General features: G+C 31.4%; 1 long non-coding RNA gene across 1 annotated transcript; it reads left to right on the top strand.

Annotated features, from left to right (window-relative positions):
- Positions 1–3,472: 3,472 nt before the first annotated feature.
- LOC134698990 (uncharacterized) lies at positions 3,473–4,343 on the top strand. The gene is made up of 2 exons (XR_010103515.1): positions 3,473–3,741; positions 3,972–4,343. It is a non-coding gene; the product is annotated as an uncharacterized LOC134698990 (long non-coding RNA).
- Positions 4,344–7,918: the final 3,575 nt, after the last annotated feature.

Here is a 7,918-nt window from a genome sequence, read left to right as displayed (position 1 = left end):
GCTTTGGTGGAGTTGACCAGTGCGTCGAAAAAACCTCACTCGGTCATTTTGAAATTATATAACAGTAACACATTGCTTAGGCTGAGGATGACAATCATGACACCTTCAAAGCAAGACAGGATTGAGCAAGAACATACTGACTTTTATTTCACAATTCCAAACAGAAAGTAAAACTATTACACTCTCACAAAGAAAAGAAACGTTCCACAGCAATATTATTTACATACGAATACATGTTTAACCCCAAAAGCCCTAGTCTATTTCAAAATAGCAGTGCATAACAATGACCACACGTCAGTATTTAAAAAAAACTCTAGATATATTTAAAGTCTAAGGTACGAACCATTTGATTTGAGGAGGCAGTCTGAGATATTTGAGAAAAAATCTTATCTGTGATGTTTGCCTTAAAGAAAAATAATTGCCGTATCTGGATTGAAAAAATAATCTTGTCCATATTTTTTTACTATTAGAAAAGAAAATTTCCAACAGAATTATTTATAGCTTTAAATGAAGATGATGAATGAAAACGGCCCGGGTGTATTTTTGGAGGGCCGGTTTTCCATGACTGACCGGAATGTCTGTTTCGCTGAACTGATATATTAAATACTTTTTTAAAGACCAGACTGCAACCTTTATGACTCCATTTGTCGACTGGCATTCGTGAATTCGTTGTCATTTCAGACTCATTCGTAGCTTTTGAGTGATTTGGAACCCTTTACCTCTCTTGTTTGGGTAAAACGTTTCAACGAAATATTTGGCTAAACATTGCTTGTTTGTATTTTAACTCGTGTCGGTCGTTTTGTAAATTTCATTGAATAGCCTGGCGTATGTTTTGCTTACAAAAAGAAATCTGAAAGTTTATCATAATTTAAGATACAACACATGATATCTTGCCATGTCTATGTTTGACTGACAAGTCCCACATCAAATATATCAGTACATAGCTTTTAATCCATACTATCATTTTATGATATACACTTGATAGGGAGAAATAATACAGCATAAAATATGCCCAGCCCTTACACTTAACATCAACTAAAAAATACATGTTCCACGTTAGGAACCGTTATAGGATGCATTTTAAACTTATTTCATGTTTTATTTAGCCTAAAAAAGTTCCGCTCGGCGATCTTAAAAATCTTCACCCCCTCCCATTTAAAAAATCCTGGATCCGCCCCTGATAGATCTCTTATAGTTGGATGAAAGAGAACCAATAAATATTTCCCATAATATACCAGTATAAGTAAATATATAAAAAAAAAGATGAGGTATAAACTTTCCACAAGAGACCAACGCTATAAGTCACCATACGTTCTTCAACAATGAACAAAGTCCATACCTCATAGTCAGCTATAAAAGGCCCCGATATTTTAAATGTTAAATGAGAAGTTGACGCCGACGCCCGGAACTGCAAAACTATGTCTCACTTGTTTACCCTGCCAAGGCGAGACAATAACAAATCATGCATCTAGAAGGCTTAATAAATGCTTTTTTTTAACAGACATCCTACTTTTCATGAATACTTTATGCGGAAAACACAATGGTAAAAGAATGATTCCTGTTGGATACACATGTAATTGGAGTTTTCATGCATATTCAGAACAAAAACAAAATATGCCAAGACCTGAAGAATTGTAAGCACAAATATCAACTGGCTCTTTTGAAAGAGGCTTTTTTGAATTAGGTAGGAATCCCGCCTTGCAACAGGCTCACGATCTTTCAGACCACAAGGAGATATTTCAGTGATTCTTTAACATGCAGCTGATATAGTGACATTAGTCTGCATGAGGCATTGGGTTTAACGTAAACCTTCCCACCATGACGTTGATACATATCTATTTACAGCACAGAATATAATGTCTTTAAATATTTTTCAGATACAAAATTGTTCAAATTTTGGCAAGCACGCAATATGAAACAACATAAAAGTGTTTTTTCCCCTATAATTGCTAAAAATCCAATTAATTTTAACTTAGGTTTACATTTGTCTCTTTGGCTATCATTCCATTTTCTTTATTTTTGTATGAATAAGGGGCATTGATTTTTGGGATTATGGCCCTTACCATGAGGAATAATAAAAAGACCAAAACGGGACATGTACAGTTATGAAATTTCTCATTTCTTGACTATTTTTAACAGAGTCGTGGATTCTTTTTATTTTTAATATGCTAAACTGTATATTCAAATGTGTTTTTAAAACGCCGGTCTACATTGAGGACCGATGGATCCCAAATTAAACTTCATTTGAATTCATAAAAAAATGAATTACCGGGTTTTTTATAAAAATATGCCAAATCTAACCGTGTATTAAAAAAAAATATCCCACAAATATTTGTTGTTACAGCTATTAACGACAGATGAACCAAGATTCAGACAATTTCAGTCATTAAGGGAGATCAGTTATTAACCGGTCAAATTTTAGCTCGGAGAACTAGAACATTGTGTTCCTGAGAAGAATATTAGAATTTATTTCATAATATCTATTTTGTCTTAAATCCTCGTATATAAAGACAGTTAATAACCAAACAAATATGTTTCCCTGTGGTCATAGTACTCATGCATATTATCCAGAACCTTACCACATATATATGATACCTTTAATTATGTGTGCCAGCATCACGTCCAACTATGAATTATCGTTTTCTTTCCGGTAGTTATTTATGTCGTCTTGAAGAAAGACGTCACACACAAAAAAAAAAGCCTTTCAATATTTAAAACAGACCAAGTTTTTTCTTAAATCAGCAACCATTTGATTTTTTTGGGGGGGGGGGGGGTTGATTTTTTTCCGGCAAAAAATAACTTATCTTTTGGGCCACAAGTCGAAATTTTTTTTTTTTCAATTTTAGCATTACATAAATATGTGGTGGCAGCTGAGGGTGAAACAAACAATTTTTTTTTTTATCCATACCCCCCTCCGAAAATCAAATGGTTGCTGCCTTATATCCCCCTTCCCCTCATTGTTCCCCGCAAACAAAAATATGAAAATTAAAAAAATACCATCCCTCTCACCTGAAAATGAACGTAAAGCAAATAAAGATATGTACATCTATTTATCATACATCTATTCACCATACAAAAAAAAATGAATGATGATCAACATACGATTTAATGCTGAGCTGGACTTCATCTGTGATGATAATTTTCTTCCGGGTTTATTATTTCTATTTTAGACATAAACGCGGTCGTGTTAGAGAGCATCCTTTTCTTCTGTATAAGTTTACGTTACAGGTTACGATAAAAGATAGAAGATGATATTGTCTTTTAAAGTATGATACAATACAGTCTACCCTAATTTTATAGTGTATTCAGTATAATTTGTTTACATTAAATAAAATATCATTTTGTACCTATGGTGAGGAACACATTTGTGAAACACTCGCACCTGAAATCTTAAATTCATAAATTATACATGCTATATTTTGAAAAAAAGAAAGAGTATAGGCAATTAGACCTTTTGTCAAAATTACATAGATTATCGCAACATAGGTATACGAAAATCAATAATTTAGATTAAAGTGTCAGCTTGGTTGACAAGACAAAATTGAGAGACCAATTAAAATGTTGTGGTCAGTTATGAAATTATGTAACGATAATTTTCATTGGTAAAACGAAGAAAACCTGGGATCTCTAAGCACGTGAGCAACGACCTTTTTAAGCTAGTGTTTTGGGCTATTCGTCAGTTGCCATGAGATCTCAGTTATAATAAAATATAGTTATTTTGGAATTCTTCGTTTTTACCAGGTAATTCATATTTAATATTTTAAAGCATTCTTTTTATGAAAATTACATTTCACATTTACTTTTAATTAAGTTTGATTTATTTAGTTCTATTAATTTAAAATGAGCGTTTTTAGTTTATTACATTACGATTACATAGATGATTTTTTAAGTGAAACATACAGTAAACATTAAATTTCGTAAATGTTATGTATTTCATTTATTTTCATTAATACATGCAAATTTGTTTACAGGAGATTTGTGAATTTGAAGCATAATTTATTCGTAGTAAAGTTTAATTCTGTTATTTGGTTATATTTAATATTCAACGAAGTTTAGAGAAATCTTTGTGTGTCACTTTGGTTTACCTTGACAACGCAACAGAACATAGAGAAAATATTTGTTGTTTCGTGTATATTGAAATCGTACCGATGCAGGATTGATCTCCAGAACAGAAATATTTGCGTATTACGTAATAGCAAGAAACATTTAATATATTACAGCTGGACATTATCTATGTATGATGAACTATAAATATTGTGAAATATATTGTATGCATTTATTTGAAATTGTATTATAGAGTTGCCATGAGATCTCAGTTGTAATAAAATATAGTTATTTTGGAATTCTTCGTTTTTACCAGGCCAGCTAAAGTCCAGACGACATAGGCTGAAAATTAAGTACGACAAATATATCAATTTTGGGTTCGACAATTGAAAACTAGCCAACGGATAGTGGCACTGGTCTGGTGGGCAATAATTAGCCAAATTTCGGCCTTTTTTGTTTGTTGTTTTTGTGTTGGTATGTTTGAAATTTAGAATAAGATAACATTTTCTCGACTAAATATTGCACTTTCAAATCTTCATCTTTGCTGAAATACGGTTTTTTAAGCCTTTTTTGTCTGAGGTGACTGATTCTGCCATATTGATTTCTTGCTGCCAGGAAATAATACATAGGAATAATGCATTGTGGGAACATAAATCCTCAGTTAAAATTTAACCCTTGGTTATTTTTTTTTAACCGACTGTTACATAACCAAGGGTTAAAATCAGGTTGAACAACAGAATTTTAACCCTTGGTTATGCAACCATCGGTTAAATTGTTTAACCCTGGTTTATATTTAACAGAGGGTTAAATGTAACCAAGTGATGAACAACTGGGTCCTGCTGCTGTCTGTTCTATGATCGGGTTGTTGTTTCCTTGACACATTCCCCATTTCCTTTCTCAATTGTATTGTAGGAATTTATCAAGAAAGTAAAAACACAATCATATCATGAAGGGCTTAGATGGATGGAATTCAATCTAAAAAAGTAAAAAATAAAGCAAAAAAATAAAAACAAATACAAAAACAAAAACAAAAACAACAGAATACTATAGCTACAAACATATAGATATATAATTACTAACAAAATCATATTAGCTTCGCAAATTAACGAAGTAATTGAAAATAACGTGTTGTCATTTTATATCCTTAAAAATAACGAGGTCGAATTTGTTAGCAGGTCAAATCATAAAATTCCAGTCCCTTCTGTTTTGCACATGATTCGTACATGAGACAATATCTGAAAATGTCTATTTAAATTGTCTTTAGAACTGGTATTTTAATAGCACGAATCGCGAATCGAAGAACACACATTGAGGATCTAGGAACTGTTGTCTATAATTCAAATAATTGTTAAACGTGGTAACGACGGCAATTTTTAAAAAATGGTATCAAAAATTCAAGTTCTTTACTGTTACCAAAATGAATCAATTTAAAAAAAAGTTTCTAATGGGAATAAGGAATAAGTTAAAGATACTATTTGTGGTTTACTAGATATAAGAAGATGTGGTATGAGTGCCAATGAGACAACTTTCCATCCAAATAACAATTTATCAAAGTATATTTGAGTATTTTTAATACAAAAGGTTAAGAAATATACTAAAATATAGTCCGATATGTCGGTAACATGAACGAATCTTGATTAACAATGAATAAATGAATGAATCTTTATTGCAAAAGCATAGACATGCTATGGCAAAATCAACAACATATATTACATAATATAAAACATGAATAGACAGCAGAGAACAATAGTATAATACAATGACATATCAATTAAGTTATGAGACTATATAAGATTGAATATTCCGGTGCATTACGTTTGCGCGCATTACCATTACGTTTGCGCGCAAAAATCATTACGTTTGCGCGCAGCTTTTGCTTACATTTGCGCGCATTTTTTGACAGGTAAACTCAGGTAAAATACAGGTAATAATACTTATTTATTTATTAATTTGTTTAACTGTTTACAAGTATCAGTACCCCTTTCGATAGTTAAAGTAAGGTACACCTATTTTGCAAGAATTCAAACAGTATCTTTTAAGGGAAAATACAGGTAATAGTACTTATTTATTTATTCAATGTGTTCAACTATCTAAAAGTATTAGTACTCCTTTAGTTAGTATAAGTCTTATAAGATATGGAAACAAAGAGATAAAGCCGCACTTTTTTCCTTCGATTTTTAGATACGACCAACAAGATAAAGGTGTATGCAAAATTTTAAGACAATCTGTGACATAGCCCATTTATTGTTACTTGACCTTAAGCTATAACGGAGTTTATACTTCGTTTTTAGAATTCAATATGCACAATATATAATTTGAATTAACAAACTATTTTCAAAATTAATAATTGATAGTCATATCCGTTATGAAAATCCAAAAAAAATATAGTCATTTATAATTTAATATAATTTTTATTTATATTTTTACCTTAGATTACCTGTAAAATGAATGCGCGCAAATGTAATCAAAAGCTGCGCGCAAACGTAAAACATTTTAATCCCCAAATGCGCGCAAACGTAGTGCGCCCGAATATTCCATGCGGCTTTTACATAATTACATAATTTGATCGTAAGAGACTTACTAGAAGCTTGTAGTAAATTTAATAGTTTGATATTATTAGGCCAATGGCAATGATACTTTGGTAAAAATTGTGTTCGTAAAGATCTATAAGCTGGACAACCAAGAACAAAATCGTATTTATCTTCAATAACACACATTTTGCAACATGCACATAAACGATTTTCTCTAGGAATATTATTATAACGGCCAACTTCAATATTTAATTTTAATATTCCACTACGTAACTTTGTTAACAGACTATAACATTATTGCTATAATACAGATATTTTTCAATATAAAAAGTTAATTTAAATCTACTTTAAAAAGACAGTTTACTACATTCCTGAATAGTTGTTGACCAATTCTGCAAATATTTAAATCTTTTAAAATACGAGTTTTAATGTTATTTATACAAATTGTGCTAGCTTCTTGATTTAGCAAGAAATAATTTAAACCAAGATCATATAACATATCACGAATATTTGAGGCTCATGAGTTTACATAACCATTGGTAGCATCGTCATACAAGAGTTTATACAAATCTTATACAACTTTTGGTCTATTTGTAATAATATTTAACCAATATTTCAATATAGTTTTTTTTTCTGACAATAAAAAGAGGTAAATGGCCAAGTTCGCCATAAAAAAAACATGTTGCAACATTTCGACCCAATTTTAACGCAAATCTACAAAAACGGTTATGGATAAATTCGATATCTTAAGCACGATGGAAACCCCATATTTCTGATGCATAGCCTAGAATGGATCTGACCATACTGTCGGAAAGAAACATCTGTTCTTCTGGAGTGAAGAAGAATTGTTTGAGAGAGTTAATTTAAGATGACATGGCTCTAGATGCTTGTTGTGCTAAACGTTTTTAAGTATGTAAAAACTTTCCGTTGTAATGTAATAATACACCAAGGTACACATATGAATTAACAACTTGCAGTTCCATATTATCATAGAAAATAAATGAGTGTCTACTGGTCTAGATTCATTTCTAAATACCACTTCTATGGTTTTATCAGCTTCAATATTCCATTTATTGCAGTAAAGTAAAAGTTTATCAAATGAGTGTTGCTGAACAGTCGGTGTTTTTCCAAATAAAACGGTGTCGTCAGCAAAAAGTATTAGATATTCAAGGATTCTACTCAAAGATGTGACATCTTTGTTTGCATCAGTGGAGATATCTTGAATAATGTCATTTATAAAAAAACAAGAAAAGTAAGATAGATAAGGGCTTGCCTTGTTTTACACCAATATGGCTGTCTAAAGCCTCTGAAAGTACTCCACCAGACCGCACATGTAAACGCAC

This window comes from Mytilus trossulus, unplaced genomic scaffold, assembly GCF_036588685.1.
Source record: "Mytilus trossulus isolate FHL-02 unplaced genomic scaffold, PNRI_Mtr1.1.1.hap1 h1tg000024l__unscaffolded, whole genome shotgun sequence".
Taxonomy (NCBI): domain Eukaryota; kingdom Metazoa; phylum Mollusca; class Bivalvia; order Mytilida; family Mytilidae; genus Mytilus; species Mytilus trossulus.
The sequence above is the reverse complement of the archived record's forward strand: the minus strand, read 5'-3'. Positions and strand labels throughout refer to the sequence as shown.